The 19,155-nt window shown below is 35.5% G+C and overlaps 1 protein-coding gene across 39 annotated transcripts in view; it reads right to left on the bottom strand.

The window, feature by feature from the left end:
• TENM3 (teneurin transmembrane protein 3) overlaps window positions 1–19,155 on the bottom strand; it is a 1,310,258-nt gene that overhangs the window by 449,780 nt on the left and 841,323 nt on the right. For 36 of the 39 annotated variants that reach the window (XM_069013799.1, XM_069013797.1, XM_069013796.1 and 33 more), the window contains one exon: window positions 16,203–16,244. The exons of the other annotated variants lie outside the window; for them this stretch is intronic. The gene's annotated coding sequence lies outside the window, so the exon portion shown is untranslated. The remainder of the gene's footprint in view (window positions 1–16,202; window positions 16,245–19,155) is intronic. 39 annotated transcript variants of the gene reach the window in all.

Below are 19,155 nucleotides of genomic sequence, written 5' to 3'. Positions count from 1 at the left end.
GTTTTGTTACCAAGTTATTAGCAGTTTCTGAACTCTCTCAGAAAAACCTGAATACCCAGCTTGTTAGAAATACATATTCACTGTGCTGCAAGGCAACTGCAACAGAAGTGTTCTTTTTCTGTTGGGTTCAAAGATAAGTGTGGGCCAAGTGCCTCGAAAGCCAATCTGCTAAACTGCAAAATGACACACTAAAAATTCTGCAAATTTATGTATAAAAATGATGTATTCGTTACTTACTTGGTCAAGTAAAGATCATGGAATGACATGTGGAACAGAAAAAGAGGAAATTCATAGCCCTGAGTCTCTCACTTCCTTATAATACTATACATTCATATCACAGACGTGTATCTCAAAAATATCCGTATTTTGCAACCATGGCCCACAGGGCACTCAAAATGTGTAGGCAAATCATAGTGTGCTAAACCAACATTTTTTTTGAGAAAAAATTCTGTCTTTGTATGAACTGTGCATATTGGTGGGGTTTTTCCCAGTATGGCATTTTCTTTTCTTTCTATTTTGGCTCCCTCTCTCTAGACTTCTTTCCACAGACTCCAGCACATCTTGAGCTGGTTTTCTGCCTCATTTCAACACCTGCAGACCTCTTAATTAATCTCTGATTTATTTTCCAAGACAACTCATTTTGAAAAGTATCAGTCTTTCGTCTTTCCTTCCTGGTAACTAGATCTTCCTAATGCCAGCTTAAAATCTTCCTAAGTCTCTTGTTCTGGGTTCTCCATGGATTCAGATGAAGAACACAGCTCTCCCCTGCAACAAAACCTTCCTCTACAGATTGTCTTAGTTTCTTTTATACTATATTTTTTATCAAGATATTAATCAAGCATCACAAAAATAGGAGTCTCCCGTTAAATGCCTATATTCATACTTGGTTTCTAGGACTCTATTGTTCTAAAACACTGATTTCAATGGGAAAACTTGAGTGTTAAGCACTTTTCAAATATCAGCACTACTATAAGGGGTTTGAATGTGGATTTAGAGCCTAAACTCAGGTTGCCTTTTTTTAAAAATTTTTCAGAACCCTGCCCTACTTTTGCCTCGTAGTAATTTCTCTTGAAAAAGTACTTTGACATCAGCAATTTCTCAATCACTCTTATACCATTATCCATTCCCCATTAAAAAATATAAATTCCTATTCTCTCACAAAAAATGTTTTTATATTCAATATTTTTATAGTTCCAAGCTTATTTATTTTTATGTGAGCCATTTTTCTTTCACACCAATACAAAAGGATCTGCCTTCTGACATCTATCTTCTCTCATTCTTAGCTTCATCAACAATAAAATTCATAATATTTTGTGTGAATAAAACACAACAAAAAGAAGTGTTCCTGCATTTTGTTTTCCTCCCCCCCCCCCTGCTTTTTAGTTCATACAGCTTTAAGCCCAAACTGGTATTTATCCAAAGATTTTGATATTAAGTAGCTGAAATTTCACAGAATAATTACATAAACAAAAGAAACACATTTTTAATTAAACCTGTAAAATAAGTTCACAAAGTGGAACTGAATTTGCACACATATTTTCATATTAGTAGACTTTTCTTTGGGAACATACAAGTCTTCTAACTGTCTGCATGCTCTATTATTGTAGTAGAGCAAAGGAGAGTCAGACTTTAAAAAGGCTTCAGAATGCTGTATTTATGTATTGAAGTATTTAGCACAAGGATGAAGTAACAGAAAAAGGAGATTTACCTGCAAATGCAAAGAAGAAATTGCATTAATGTGATCTGGCTGCACAGCTGATATTTTTTATTTGCATTGGAATTTTAATTTTGGCAGGATTATCAGGCTCAGAGAATATATAAAAATAGATTTTTTAAAATATATTAGGTCAAATTTTGGATGTGCTAAACTCTGATAATGTCCTTTAAGCTTTTTTACTGATCTTACTTACCTATTAATTTTTATTCAAATCCTCCATATTTAGGCAAGCAGAATTTTTAATTGTTATATATTTTTAAGGAAACTCTGAAAAATCACTCTAAAAATTGCTTCAAAACAATAAAAATGCATCACGTTTAAAATTGCTGATTGCATTCATAAACTTAAGCTACTACTTATTCTTCTTTTCCATTTTCCACCACAGTCCTGTCATTTCTGTTTTAAGCAGAAATAAATTGGACTATCAATAAATCCTATATTTTAATTCTCAGAACATGCAGTGCAATTGAAGAGGACTTAGAGTTGGTTTTTCGGCCATTAGTACATCATTTGTTTACCCGGATGGCCATTTTATCTTCAACTCTGAGCGTAATTTTCCATAACCCAATCTACTTTTAAAGGATGAAAATTACCTTTCCTGTAAGCCAAGAAAGCAATGAAGTATGTAACTAAAATGGGTATACCTCCTGCAATTTTTCAAAAGCCGGTGAGAAGAGGATATTTAGAAGGTGTTTGGAGGCTTTCTGTTCCTGGTGACCCCGATGCCTGGAGTCTGTCTGAAGAGACTTTAGTAGTTGTAAGCATTCTGACTCATTTCGGAGGACAGAGTTCTGATGTAAAGACACCAGAACTGGTAAGTGTAGAGGACACAGGACTCACTTTACAATGGGAACTAGGTAGGAGACTTTTAGAAAACACCCGTCCAGCAAACAGACTCTATATAAGGTGTAAGTGAAAATGAGCTTGGATGATACGAAATCTGTGAGTTCAATGTTTATCAAAGAGGAAAATGCTATTCCTGCACTACTAAAAAGCTAAATTATTTAATCTTAAGAGGTATCAGGTTTTGCACCAATAACGACTCAGCAGCTTTCCTGGCTTTATGCAAGTAGAAGTATATAATCAGTTACTAGAAACAGGACAGAAAATGAGAATCCTCATGAGATGAAAGATGTGCTTGAAATACTACTGCATACAAACCAGAAAATATTGTTAATAAAGTATACCTGGCAAGTATGCAGGTATTACCGTATCAAACAAAATGATGACAGCACCAAATAGCACCTTTCTTGAGCTTGGAAACAATGCTGTCAAACAACTGCCCTTCCCTCTACAACTTTCAGGAGGGTTTGAATGGGTATATTTTTTGGTATGTAAGACAGAATATAAACCTTATGTATTTTGAGACAAATCTTGATCTTTCTGGCAGAAAGAAATTACTTAGAAGTAAAGTGAAATATGCTATTTAACGATACCTGTTTAACAATTACCTTTCTGTAAACAAGAAGGGAAAGGGAGAACAAGCTCCTTCCTCAGGTTACAAGGAAACCAAGCTTCTTTCTAAAATTCAAGTAATTATGTCATGTCTGCACAGTACCTATGACATGGGAGGGGAACTATGATCTATCAGGTCAGTTTCAAAGACAGCTGCATCTTGTCGTTTAAAAAATGATGGACTTAGTAGTAAAACCCTCTAACATATTTATATATGTATTTGGCTTCTGCTATGCTTCCTCTTACCCTCCTGACATTTCAAGAATTCTCTGCCAGATCTTACAAATGCTCTCCTCTAAAAATAACTGCTGACATTAGCAAGGGGCATGCACTAATCACATTCATAACAGGGTTTTTTACATACACTTATTAGTGCTTTATATTTTTTGTAAACTTCAGCTCTGGTTGTTTTAAAAAAAAAAAAGGGTGTGAATACATTCCATAGCTGTATAAAAACAAACAAGCTATTATAGCTGAATTATTTTGACACTAATATATTATGTTGGAGTTTTGGGTTGGTTTTTTTAACTGAAATAATCACTTGCCTATCCAGTTTTCAGCAAGCAAAGGCAATCACAGTTTGCCTCACTATGTGAGCAACTCAATCTCTGAAGGAGAAAATCATGCATGTTACTGAGTAACACAAAACTGGCTCCTCCTGAAAGATGGCCTCTCCTCTCTGACAAAGGGAAATAGAGACTTATAAACTAATTTCCTGCATTCATCATTTAAACGTCACCCCAGGGCTTTAGGAGCCCCTTACTTCTAGTTGCTACACGAACTCTGAACTATAAAACAGAAGCTCTGTCCCTGAGCCTTGTAGCTCTATTCAGTTGCCACATCCAAAATGGTTTCAGTTTGGTGTGGTTTGGATCTAGGTGTCTTACAATGTAATGGAAAAAACTTTTAAATTTTTTAAATGGCTTTTAAAGAGCATGGTTGCTAATCAGTCACTAGGAGGCTATCAGTCACACAGGGGCCTGTGCCCACTATGAAAAAAATTCCAGTGGGCTTGCTCCTGTATGTTGGAATTTTCATGCATTCTCCGAGTGGACACTGGTCCTTCAGCAATGTGAGGTCTTTGCTACCTGTAGTGACAAGCTTCTATGTTATTTACCTGACACAGGGGAGAAAGACAGAGCATCCAAATCAGTGGCAGGGTGGCCAGAAGACAATATGCATTTGCTGTGAGATGTTATGGAAGGAGTCCTGTAACTTCCTGCACAGGCCCCATGTAATATTTGGTATATTAAGTTAATAAACTTCCAACCTGCTATTCAAATCCATCTGTTTTCACCTCAGTCTTCTGTATATCTTAATCAATGTTTTAGTCACAAATATTATAAATAAGAATTACAGATATTGTATGTAAAAACCTAAACACTGACATTGAAAAATCATGAAGACATTTCTAAAAATGCTTGAACAAATGTGCATATCATTTTGCAAAGAAGAGTTTTTTCCTTTTTTCCTGAAAAGACCTTCTAATTCTCTTCTAATCACATGATATGGGCTCAGAAACCTGATCTTATTTAACTGCACCAATACTAAGGTGAACAGGGCAAACACAAGGTGTCACCCATCAGGAAATTTCCTACTCTAGGTAACACAAGAGGTCCACATGCTGTCAGAGTTTGGTGGTGTATATTTGGTCAATGATGCAGTATATCTTTTTAAAAAGCCTGCTTAAGTTATAAGGGGTTGTCTTTCTTAGCCCAGAGGGAGAGGAGCATAGAGAAACTTCAGGTTACTTATGAGAAAGATAGAAATATGTAGCCCATTATGCTGGTTCTGCCATGGCTCCACCACTGCTCTGGCATCTGACTGTGTACTATTCTACTGAAACCATACAACCTTCAGTACCTATTACAAGAGAAGAAAACCAATTAATAATAATAATAAAGGGTGTTTCTTTTCCCTTTTTTTTTTAATCAGGAGACTACAGAATACATGAAAAAGGAATGTCTGCTTTCATTGCATCTTTCTGACAAACATTTTCTCATTTCCCCATTAAATTAAAGGGAAAATTTATTATTACCTTTGTGTAAAGTTAGAGTTCCTGAATTATCTCATTTGCTACAGAACACATATCAATTTCTAATTCTGATTCTGAAAAGTGAATGAATTATCACATTCTTAAATAGATTTCCGAGAAGATTAATACATCTTAGTTTCCTCTTCCCTAAATTTAGGATACAGACCTTCCTTCCTAGCTGTGCTCCTTTAAGAGAAAAGATAGGATTTGCTTAGTCAGGTAAATAAGATGTCTCAGTGCTGTCTGTTATTTGAAAGTGTTAAGAACTACCACAAATAAAGAAATCTGTCACAAAGAGTTAAACTAGAGGTGAAAATTTTTATGTAGTCTGGAACATAAGAGACACCATTTCATTTTTACATCAGATTCTGTCTGTTCTGTACCAACAAAGTTACATATAAACATAGCTGAAATGCAAAGCACTTTCAGTTGAGTTCAAACTGGAAGATTCTTCTTGATGGAGCATATCTCAAAATCATTTGAAGTCCAAAGTGTCTATGCAAAACCATTAATCTCAGAATGTGTCTAAACACTATCCTGGAGACAGGCTACAATTTACAGTTCTCTGTGACAGGCAAATCACTGGTAGAGCCCTGTCATTTAACCCCAGTGATTTCTTTGGTAGGCATAGAAAGAAAGGTTTTCATTCTGCCCTGTCATAGAAGGGCTACAGAATATGTCAACACTGTATAACTTTACATAAAAATTAAAGCAATATATAGGCATTGCAATTATGAAAAAAGACCAGCAAGGTGGGCTTTCAGATAAGTGCCATTGATAAAAACTCACTACATAAAGAGAGCTTTGGCCTTTTGGGGGAAAAATATGGAGGTGTTTTTGCAGTGGGTTTTTGCTCTATGTATTTTAAATGTAAGATGCTCTCTAGTTCTATATAAGCCCACACTACAGTTTCAATCTCCAGTCTCCTAATGGCGCATGCTTGCTAGCAGTAGAGAACACCAGCATAATGGTCAAGCTTATCTGCTCAATACACACAAATCTTGTCAAATTTCTGAAAGTCCCAGCTGACTTAAATTTGGATTGTTCTTATTTAAAGAGAACAGTCTCTTCAGATTGACAGTTTAAGTGCTTCTGTTTAAAATGTGTTTCACCATCACAAATCGAATTCTATATAAACTAGAACCCATCTTAAAGTTTACAGGTATTCCCAACATGTTTTCTATACAGTGTTTTCAATTGCTTTCATTCACATCTATTTAGAAACTGTTTTGTAAAACACAATGAGCCAAAGCGATTATTCATTTCACTTTTGCACCTGGTACATTACATTTGCATTTGAAAAAATTGTTTCAAGATACATAAATGAGAAATCATATTCCACACCAGCCAAACAATAATGTCCCCATTACGTATAACTCTTTGTTTAAAACTGTGTTCCTGGAACAGTATCTAACAGATATCACTGCTGGCTGATAGAAAATGTGAATGCCAGAGAGACGCACATGGAATTCCCAAAAGTAACCTGGTGCTTCCTAACTTTACTTGCTCTGATCTGCCTGCAGAAAGACTTCCATCAATTTTGAGGGATTTTTGTGAAAGTTATGGAATTGCATTTTCCTTGCAGGTCAGAACTGGCAGTAACTTACCAACACAGGAAACCTGGGGAAAAACAGGCATTCCTGTGTGCTTAGGGAACTGGGCAGTGTGGCCTATAGGTAGAGTGGCTATAGGTAGAGCCAGCCCAAGGAGACACACTGAATGTGTCCTAAAAACCATGCACTTCTCACATGAGTAGAAACTGGTGTAAGGATCAAGGAACAAATAAAGGTATTGGAGGGAGGAAGAAGAGAAGAGACCTTTAGTTCTACTTCTCAATGTCTGTGATTTTCAAATATATGTTTTGATTTATCGTCTTTATTACTCACAGACATTCATAATCACAAACCTGTTCATCAACTCATCAGCACCTGAACTTGGTGTATCAACACTCTGAAAAATCCTACTGGACTACAAGATTCACTACCTTCTACTCAAGTCTGGCCAGATACTAGGAAAAATTTTAAGACTTCTTCAGATTTAAACAAAAGAAATGTTGCCCACATGCTCACAAATAACAGTATGGTTTGACTCAACCTATCACAACTCCATATTTCTCTTCTCTGTCAGGGGGAGATATATGTTAATGGAGCTCCTATTTGGAAACTCTCCAAAATTTAAACTCTGCCTCAGTTAATGAGAGGAAAACCAGACAAAGGCCTTCATCCAAAACCCATGAAAGCAACAACGGCAGCAGTGGGTGGACAGGAATCAATGTGTTTAAATTCAGTATCCAGGTTTAGCAAACAAAGAAAATTATTTAAATGATGACTAGATGAGGAATAACAAGTATTAAAAAATAAAAATAAAATAAGAAAAATAAAAATAAAAAATAAAAATAAAAAGTAAAAACTGATCATTAATTCATTAGCATCCGCCCATTCAAAGTTAGTTATCCTTGATTATTAATAGTATTTTTTTTATATTTTTGAGGTGTGTTAAGCTATCAATACTTAGATAATCACAAAGATAGTTAACTACTTATTTAAAACGAAGCAGCCCTGAGCAGCAGGTGAAGTGTTATTACTCTTAAACTAGAAAAATATTGTAATTTTTACATCTGTAAACAATCAGTTTTCATAGCAACTGCCTGGCATTGTGCCTTGCTCAGTGAGCTTTATACACTATACCTGAGTCATGTAAAACCAAGTTGTCACACCCTGTCAAAAACCAGTATTTTCTTGAAAGATTGAGAGCTGAAGATTGTGTGTAGAGGGACTGATAGCACTTGTTAAATGACATGGCTAACAGAAGGCAGCCATTAGCATTTCTGCATACCAGTTTAATCCAGATACCTCAACTTTGATCATCATGATCTCAACATATTCCAGTTCTGAGCCTTCCCTATGAAAAAGCACTTAGTGTTGCTGAACGCTGACAGAATGTTCAATAATCTGGACAAAAGCCCATTAGATCCAGGGTCTTTAAATAATTTTAATTTTATTTTTGGAGACTGTAACTCCAGAGTTCTGTCATTCAATTTTTCGCAGCTTCAGGTTTTCTGTGTGCATGAAATTCCCCACCGTAACCTTAAATTATTCTGTCCTTCTGGTGTTCAGTGACAGTCTCTGAGGCTTGAGCTTTATTCTCCTTCAGGGTTCATTCTTCTTCTAAATACTCATCATCCATTGCATTCTATAAAGAGAGTTCCCAGCAGTAGTTTTTAAAATAAAAGATAAAATGTTCAGTATCTGAACATTTAAGGCTCTAGTGTCAGTACCTGGAATGCCTCCTGTTGACAATGATGGTTATCACTGGGGGCAACTGAGATCTGTTCATTCTGAACTGTCTTCAGAAATCAGCCTTATCTGATTGTTCTTTCAGATCAAAAGAAAAAGGAAGACAAAGTAAGCTGTGCATATTCTTTCACTCTGCACTTTGTTGTTAAAAAAGGAAGAATCCCACTAGGACCCATAAACCACTTTTAGATATTGCTAATCTTTGCTATGGATTTCTATTTTTCCATTTATTGCCAACTGACTTACTGGATTTTGATATTTTAATGACATAGCACACTGTTAGGAATTATTGTCAAAAACATATAACAAAATGTAGATAGACAAAAGAGCATTTATTGCTTGATAAGTGACATGTAATTCTCAGCATTTACAGCTGAGATTAGATGATTTTTTCCACAACAGATATGTATTCAGTAACAGAAATACTTGCAAAGTCTCCAAAATCACACTTGGAGTTTGCGTACTCAGGCATGGTTACCACATTTTTAGATATTTGTGGAAGGTAGCTTGTATTGCCTCTTACAGCAGGTTCAGTCTCAGTCACTAAATTCATAACTACCTTCATCAACTGCATAGTGAGCAGACCAGGGGAATACAATCCTTCACTTTTTTTTTTTTTTTTTCTTTCAAAAACAGCATAGTTAACGTCGTTGCTGACAACTGGGGTGTGAAACAGTATGTATTGAAGTTCCACTTAAAAAACCTAATTGTAATTGGACTGTGCAGTCACATTGAGCTTCACATGTGCTGGAGCTGCCATTTTTGAGACCTCCCCAAAACTCAGTGGAACCATGTTGAAGATCCCTACTTCTATGTAAAAAGCATTACCTGTGTGGCTGGTTCATAACTAATAAATTAGCATATACTTTACACTGTTCCATAGTGTCTGACACAGCTATTATCAAATTCATTAAAATTATAACATGGAGTTTTGTACATGTGGATTTTGTTACTTGATTTATATACAGCTGAAAAATTCTTGGGGAGTCTCTGTATAACCAAGTTCAAATGATCTCTCCTTATTTTTGTTCTATTAAAGAAAAATCAGATCAATGACCACCTTATTGACATCCAGAAAGGTTCCATTCACCTTTCTGTTTGTCTTACCATAATGTTAAAATGAATTTTGTGAACAACATAATTTGTGCAGCAGCCTCAAGCACATGGAGCAAGCACAAATCCTCTTCTCAGGATCTGTCAGATGTTGAAGAAAAAGATATGGATGACCACTGAACCTGAGACCAGTTTGCCATCAACTCAAGTGTAGCATGTATGAAAATATCCTTTCCTCTTGCTGTTAAATGAAGACTATGTCTCAAACCTTTTCAGAGCTGATCTGGATGTCAAATTTCCCTTTCAGGAAACTCTACCCCTTCCTCTAGAGATTGTTAAACTACAGCAAACCATCAAAAATTCAAATGTTATTTCTTGTTTTATACAAAACATATAGAAATCACAATTTATTAACACAAAAGCAGAATACTGAGGGAAAAAATAAAGTCCTTTTTTAATTCAACAAAAATACTCACTTTGTTCTTTCAACAAAAATTAAGTTCTACTACCTTCTGGTTCAGCTTGAAGTATAAAGTTCAGGTTTTCTTGATTTCTATGCTTCCTGACTTAGCTTCCTTGGGCTATTCAGGTTAGATAGTTTCAGTAGACTAAATACAAAAAAATCACAGAACAAAATCTATCACAAATTAGCCTTAAAAAGTTGTTCAAAGAGCCATAACAAACCCCAAGAAAGAGATTTTAGTCTCTTGAAGGAAAATAACAAAATGCTTTTTGAAACAATAGTTCATCGGCTTGAAAATAATTGCTCTTTCTTATCTAGTACACTACTCAAAACACCCACACCCTAATTAGTTCAACTGCATTCATAATATATGACAAACCCCGACTTCTATTCCATTGTAAACACTTTTCCTGAAAAAAACCCATGTAGTTTTCTACACAGAAAGTAAAACATCACTATTCTACTGTCAAGTTAGCATAAATTTTTTTACAGACAAGCAATTACAGTATTTTCTAGATTTTATCACCTGGGATATTTACTCTCTGATCCTCGACTAAATAACATCTCTGTTAATGTCAAAAAGCCATAGAACTAAAAGCAAGTTTTGCCAAATGGTAAAGGTCCTAAAAGACGGTACTGAAAATCCTGGATTGTGCCGATGGAGCACTTCCCTAGGCACAGCGCTTTTCCCCATTGCTCTGTACTCTGAAAGGGAACCCATGACTTCACCTGTTATCTCTGCTAATGCACCAAAGGCGAATCTGACCAACAAAGACAGAAATGGTTCCTAAAGACAAAGACAAGTTTTAAGAGGAGGAAAAAAAAAAAAAAAAAAAAAAAAAAAAAAAAAAAAAAAAGAGAATCACAGTAACATTTAGGCTGAAAAAGACCTTTAAGATCATCAAGTCCAGCTGTTAACCCAGCAGTGCCAAGTCCACCACTAAACCATGTCCCTAAGCATCACATCTGCAATGGATATAGTTCCCAGAATACTCATAGTGAGTCACTTGATGACCTGCATGCATTAGGGAATCCCAGGCTTGATGGAAAAGCACTATCTCTGCAGCTACTGTCTCTTGCTTTTGGCTATGCCAGCAGGTTGTGCTGAGGCTCAAGAGTAAGGGCTAACATCCACTTTCTGCTGGAATCCTAAGAGGTTCAGGATCTTGATTTTGTGGCAAAACAGGAATGTGTTTTAGCAGTTGCTTTCCACCTGAGCTTTACAAAGGAGGCATCTCTTTACTTTATTCTGCTATTAAACAGGTTAAGTTAGATGCCCAGGAACTGCTTAATAATCTGACAAAATTAAGCTAATTACTGATCAAACGTCTCTGGCCACTTCTGATTAAAAATACGATGTTGATTGTGATGATAACAGACTAAAATTTAATAGCTTTAATATCTTCTTTGACTTGAGAGACTGAATTAATAAATGAATACACCTCAAGGAGAGGTTTTCAACAGGGGCTGTGCACTGGAGGTACTCAAATCCCCCATAACTAAGAATGCTAGGAAAATTTCCCTTGACATGGTGGAATCTGACCAGGAAAGGAGAATCCTAGCTTCAACCCATATTTCCAGAACTATTTACACAAAGCACTGGGCTAAATTATGATCCTTCCTCCTACTGCTCAGAAGGGAAATAGGTGATTTTGAGGACGTAGAAGTTTTTCCACTCTCAAGGAAATCCTTTCATAAACACAGAAACTAGCACAATCACTAATCCCATCTTGGATTTTGAATGTAAAGAATGAGAAGTAGTCTCTTCAGAAAGACAATTATGTCCAGGAATTCAGGCCTGTGAGACTCCTAGGCTGAACTTGATTTTCATCTCAGGACTTCAGAGGGGGACCTCAGCTTTGATTGCAGAGAAGATTTCAAACTCTTCTTCAACCACTCTCTACTCATGGCTAAGATTTTTTTTTTTTGGCAAATAATTTCTCAGATTTACAACTAATACGCCAAAGAGTTCAGTTTTGTGCAAAGATGATAGAAATGTCTAAAAATATACAAAACATCTGTCCAGTGACACGGTGACTGACTGATTGCTGTGAGAAGATGACATTTCAAAAGACTGAGTATGACACCTGTTTATTTTTTTGAGGAAAACTTGAAAGAATTATTTCCACTGGCATGCCTCTCTACAGCTCATAAATATAGGTAGCCTGACAAAAATTTGATAGCAATGTGCAGGAATCATACCTGCATTTAAACAGTAATCATAGAGATGGTTAACTTTTTAAAAAAAGCAAAGCAAACCACAAAACAAAAGAATAAAGTACGTGTAGTACCAGGGAGATGTGCCTTCTATCAGCTGTGAATTCACCTCTGATTCTATCAAAAATGCAAGGATCTGAGATGCTGCAACACAGTGCACAGACAGAGTCAAGTTATGATAGGAGAGACTAAGTCACTGTAATCACTACCTACTAAAGGGAAAAATTCCATGGATGTCCAAAAATTTATACAACACACTGGAAACCACAAGCTCTTTGTATTGGGGTGAGAACATTGCAATCTTAACAGACACTCAACACTCACGTACATTGTCATGAAAGGAAAATAAAAAGAAAAAAAGGTTGCGACAACTTCTGCCATAAAACTTTATCATCAGAACGTCTATTAAATATAGAAACCTCTACTAAAACACCAACCTTTAACACAGCATACAACACTATTTGACTGTCCTGAATACAATTAATGCAAAATGCTGGTATTTAAGCCGAAGAGAAGTTGAAAATAAATGATCACAAAAAAAGTAATGATAAAAACTGTGAGCAAAGACTTTCATTGAAACTAATGTTTTGTAGAGAGTTATTGATTTTAGCTTACTATTTACCATAGGAAATACTCATAAGATAATGGTCTGAAAGAACAGGGATTTAAACATATTGAAAAATTGCAGGGCTTTTTTTTATCTCTATAGCTGAGGTTTCTACTGAGGACTTACACTGTTGGGAACTGCTGACAACTGCAGAAACACAGACTTACTTGGAATAATGCTACAGGGCTTACTTGGCCAATGAAACAGACCTGGAAGTCATTATAGGGAATACCAAAAGAACCTCAAGAAGAACTAGGTGCAGGACAGAAGTGCTCGTGCAGAAGAACAGGACAGCTGCTGCATGAACAGCAGGAGTGCTGAGGGGTTGGTCACATCTTTCAGGACACATGATGTTTCAATAGTGTACCAGCCTCGAAAATCATTGGAGGCCACTACCTATTCATGGCTTCAGGTGTACTGATCCAGAAGGAGTTCAACTGTATTCAAAAAAAAAAAAAAAAAAAAAAAGAACTAAACCACAGCATAACTATATATTTCTGATGCTTCGTGTAAGAGAAGTACAATCCATCTTATGCATGAGTATTGGTGAGATCTTGTATGTGAGCATTCACTTAGCAGGGTATGACAGTCAGATGGAAGATATGATAGCTTGTTACTTACTCAGGTATCATAAAAGACTTTAAAAACTATCTTTTGGAAATAAAAACTGAGTGTACTTAGTATTAAGATGCATGCCTGTATGAACATGAGTAAGAACTGGAAAGACCTGTTACTGTATTCATTGATTTTTTGATTATTGCTGTCCTCATGTGCTCCAAATTGTTCCCTTTACTGAGCAGGATACAGTAAGGTACGGGTGAATTAGAGAAAGCTGCAGTAGTGGAAATTTAAATTTGTAAAATCAAACTGGATTCTGAATACTGGTTTCCTTTAGCCTGTAATGGCCAAATGGCCAATGGAAAAGAACATCTTACATTGGTCTGTTTTACAAAAAACATGCTGGGTTTGGCTTTCAGGTCCTATCCAGGGATACATTTGTGTTTCTACATAAAAGCGATTCCAAACAGCAGCAGGTACAGATATTACAAAAATAGCCTTTTAGTTTCTCTCTCATAGGATCATTACAAAACACAAATTCATGTTGGCTATTTTAGTTTAAGTACTTATTCCAGGGTAAAGGAGAAGCCCTTTCAAATATCTGAAAAGAATTAGAAGAAATGACCGCTGCTCCCAAGTTTCACATATTTTACTAAATTAGCATTCATACATCCCTTCCAAAGTGGAAAATAGACTAAATTAAATGCCAAAAAAAGCAAAGAATTAAAGCAACATACTTCAGTAGTGTAGATATTGTGGTCATACCTCTGTGGCAATAAATAGCCAACCAATTAAGTATTCAGCTGAACCAGAATTATATATACAACCTAGAATAAATGGTGCATACCTGCAGTTCTCTACATGTACTTTTTCATTCTGAAATGAGCACAGTCTAATCTAATAGTACTTGGCCATAAACCCCATTTGATTAAAACCAAAACAAATTTAAGAACATATCTGTAAATATATTTAAAATGATTTGTATAAATGGTATTCTGGACATTTTTACTGCTTATTTCTCTTATGTCCGTAATAAGCATAAAGCAAGATTAACTTCTCTGATTTTGCTAGGAAAATCACATTTAGAACCTACAAAGCTTTGTCAGTAAAAGCTGTTTTACCTACCAATGCAAGTCCTAAGCTATATTCTGACAATAAAAAAATAAGGATGACTAATGCTACATAGAGGAATTACATGGAAACATGAAAACTTTCCATCCCTTCCAGACCTTTATTTCAATATTAATTGATTAATACTTAACAAAAAAAGGACAAAAACAAGAGAGCTGGTCAGTTGCATAATATGCAACATTAGAAATACAAATATCATTTTTTGTTAATATCTCTTATGTTCACAGTTTAATGAGTGAGATACCATACCCATCCTTACTTTTGCTGTCCTTTTGTCAGATACAAGAAAAAACTGTATTACTCAGCAATTAGGGAACACATTTAAATTAAATATGACAACATAACTAGGAAATGAGAAAAAGCTGGCATAAAAAAGGCTGATAATGAAGTCTCTAATTCTGATGACTAAGTGATACAATATCTAAAGCCTTTTACAGGGTATTGAGATTTTTATTCTTTTACATAGAATGAGAAAAAGTGAGAAGGGGAGGGGGCCAGAGGAAGAAGAATCTGTGGTCTGTAAATGATCAGCACAAAAAATAAATTATGGTCAAGTAACTGAACTTTTCTGATGTGTAAATTGAATCATTCCCACACGCTGGTGTTTTATAATTAAAAGACCCTTTTCACTGTGGGAAATTTTACTGAATTTTGTATTAAAAGAAGAAACAAACCATCAATCAGGAGGAGGTAGGGGAACTCAAAGAGCTCAACCTATTAAACTTGAAGAGCGTAGTTGAATTCTGAATGACTTGCTCTAGGAAACTGTAGCTCTTTTAAGGCAGCTACTGTAAAAACATTAATGAGCAGAACACGTTTCTGATCGCTGTTCTAAAATCTTTTGTAGTCATATAGAAGAACACACACTCCATTTGGTGTCACAAGATGCAGAATATGGTTGTAAATGAACCCTTTTTGTGAGGTTCACAAGCTATCAATTACTTGACTCTGGTTACCATTGAGAAAAATCACTGAGCTAAAAACCAAAGGAAGAAAACCCAAACTCCATGTACTTGTTCAATACAGTGCACTTGCTAGGTAAGTACTGATCAGACAGATTAAGGTTTTCTCACAGCCAGATTGCTGCCAAATTCAAAAATTTTTGAGTGGACATCACTTCAGTGTTCTGGGACCTTATGTGCTTTCAGCTTAGTTGAGATAATAGCTACAAATTACATTTTCAAATTATTAATCCAAAGAGGGGCACCATTAAGAAGCATCACAATATGGTATACATAGGCAACAACATTTTCTTGTGAAAACTTGAGAATGCTCACAAGAGATTTAATAGATCATTTTGAGAATTTTATTATTTATTCAGTTATGCTCTATCCTTGATCAGTCTGGTAACGGGGCAGAGAATTTATCATCCTGGATATTCCTTCTTGAACAAGCCATTTATATCTCTTAAAGTTTGTGCCCTGTGAACTTATCCCTACTTACAGTTTTGGTGTATACTTATTGCAGCAACAGTAAATTAGATACAGCAGCCTAAACTCTCAATTATGGACAAGTCAGTAGAAAAATGTATATACTGAGCACAAACTGGCCTATTGTAATTTTGTAGTTTGCCATGTTCTGTCAGTTAGACAATGGTGTGTCGTTTTAAAAACACCAACGCAATACACAGATCCCACCAGAGCTGGAGGCTGAAGGATGTTTCATCTTACCTTCAGCTTTCCATGTGAGTGGATCGCTAAAGAGCCAGGAATCTGCAATCAGAACAGATTATGAAAACCTTGGTCAAACATTTTTATTTTCTAAGTGTTTAATTATCATTATAAAATACCTCAGTAGCTTCAAAAATCAAGACAGGATATGAAAGATGATTTTTTTTTTTCTTCATTATTATTTTCCTCTTTGAATTGTGATATATGATATGGTCGTACACTGTGTATCTTTCCTAAAGTCTAAATGAGATGCAGATTATCTGTAATAAAATATTTATTACAGCTACTGCTGGACTGACATGTTACTACACTGTAAAATGCAATTTTATTTCTCTGAACCATATGGAAGTGTTGATTGCATGTTGAATACTAAATGTAAAAATGGCATTTTGGAGATCCATGTTCATTGTACCTCATTTATTTTCACGTATGATTCCTCCAGGTCACACATGAAAATGTTCTTTCCTTTCTGCCACTGTGGAAAACAGATCATGTATTCTGAGAATTTAAGAGAAAGGTCTACCTAGCTTCAGCACAGCTGACATGAATTTTCAATTGCAATTTTATTGATGCATGAACCAACAAATATACTATAAATCTCACTGCTATAGCTTTGCAAAGCCAGCGTATTTAACAGTAATAAACATAAAACACATGGAAAAGATAATGATTATTTTTTAAAGAAAAACATAATGACACTTAGAATATATACAAAGAGCTATTTTCAGACAGTATTTTTCGTAAGTATTGCAAGCTTACAGTTTTCGGGAGTAAACCATAAAATGATTTTCGATTTTAATAATCAGGAAGCTGGGAGTATTTCACATAAAGATGGAGCTTTAGTAAATTAAATGGATACATGGAATAAAGCTCTTTCCACTAACAAAAGTATTTGAAAATCTTGTTTCATTCTTATCTTTCTCACATTCCAGTAAAGTCCACATTGTAACATCTGCCAAAAATGGAAGAAAAAAGGTACAGTATATCTTGAAATGAACAGTCACATTTTTTTGTTTCTAGAACTCCTCTTCAAACAAGAATCCAAACAGACTACACAATTTTTCTGAGCCTTTAATGAAGCTGTGATCTTGAAAGTGATAATAATAACTTATGATGACGGATGGAAAGTGAAAAAAAATGCATACTTCCTGTATTTGTGTACATACTTTTTCCCCCATGACAAAATGTTTTCATTGTGCTTTCAGCATTTAAAAAAATGTGGTATAAGGGAGCATTTCACCAATACTTTTTTTTATTTCAAGCAAATAAAGGTCAAATGTAAAAGGTCAGCATTTTCTGGGATTCTTTTATTTTTAAAAGTATGTGTTCAACTGACTGACTCAGGAATTAGAAGGAGGAGTATCAATATGATCCAAATAATAGTAGTGTACTTTTTTTGTCTGGAAGAGTTTTCTAGAAATAATGTTCTTCATAGTAGCTATTAGCGAGTGAGCTGGCAACGCACAAGGATTTGGAAGATGACAGCTGATTAAAGGGATATTCCATACCATATGAGATTGTGCTCAGCAAAAAAAGCTGGAGAAGGAGAAGGAGGAAAGGATGATCAGAGTTATGATATTTTCTTTCCAGATAACTGTTATGCATGATGAAGCCCAGATTTCTTGAAACAGGCTAAACATCTATCCACTGATGAGAAGTAATGAATGAATCCCTTACTTGGCTTTCTTGTGCTCACAGTTCCTGCTTTACTTATTAAACTGTCTTTATCTCATGAGTCATCTCACTTTTACCCTTCTGATTCTCCTTCCTGTCTCACCTGGGAGAGTGGATGCATGGAACTTGGCTGCCTACCTGGGTTAATCCAGAACAAACACGAAACCAATTCTAAATATTGTCTCCAAACTTCTGACAGGCAGAGATTAGGAGGATAAGCATCCTGTTTTTAACTTCTGGGAAAACCAGGGTAAATACCACATTAGATCATAAGACTGATTCAGTCTACAGCCTGAAAAGTGGGTGGATATTGGATGTGTGCATCCAAGTTCTATCTGAACCATGAAAAACATTTCCTAAGGTATCTGTAAATACAAAACTGGATAAAAAAAGTCAGTGAAAACTCTCCCGCATGTCACTGAGGCACAACACGTCTTCCTAAGTTTAAATTCGGAATTGTAAATGAATTTTTAAAAAATATATGTGCACACATATATAAAAATTAATACATAGCTTGACTGTACAGACAATATACATAAGAAAGAAGATAAACACTAAAAATGTAATTGTAGCGCTATAGGGGCAAGATACTGAAAATCTAAAGGATCAATACAAAAAATGTTCTAATGCATGGTGAACAGTTACCACATCATTGATTCACACCATGTGAGAAACTTTGTGTTTGGTATAAACACAACTACAAAACAAACAGACTTGGACCTAATTTCCCAACCAAGCGTCTGAGCATTCTTATCTGTGTAATCAGAGTAACTGCACCATAGACCTTAACAAAGCCTGCCCCTGAACCCCAGACAGAAAAGAGCATGAAGGCAAACCTGAAATATTTGTCCTTGTGTTTTCTATTTATGTTATCACTTGCAGGAATAAGTCCTAAGCTAGAACTTTACAACCATCTATAAAAATATTTGCATTTAAGAAAATGCAGAAAACTTTCTATCTCTGCTCTCTTGACTATTTCCTTTTTCTAGATTTAGATGATCTTGTGCTCAAAATTCTTCCCTTCATGATTCCATTTCTTAGGTGCTTTACTGTCCTGATTCACTTAACGAGCATTCCTGAATATATTCTTAGCATTGCACACTTGAAAGTCAAGCTTGGTGACACTCACTGCCAACATATTTAACTCCCTTTGATGCTCTGATCTTCATTTACTGGAGCATGATCAAAGAGTACTGCCCTCAGAAACTGAAAACTGAAAATAGCAGCCAAAATGCAACAAATAGCAACACAGGCTCATCCCTGATTAGCTCTTCCTAAG

Source organism: Aphelocoma coerulescens, chromosome 4, assembly GCF_041296385.1.
Source record: "Aphelocoma coerulescens isolate FSJ_1873_10779 chromosome 4, UR_Acoe_1.0, whole genome shotgun sequence".
NCBI classification, from domain to species: domain Eukaryota; kingdom Metazoa; phylum Chordata; class Aves; order Passeriformes; family Corvidae; genus Aphelocoma; species Aphelocoma coerulescens.
The sequence above is the reverse complement of the archived record's forward strand: the minus strand, read 5'-3'. Positions and strand labels throughout refer to the sequence as shown.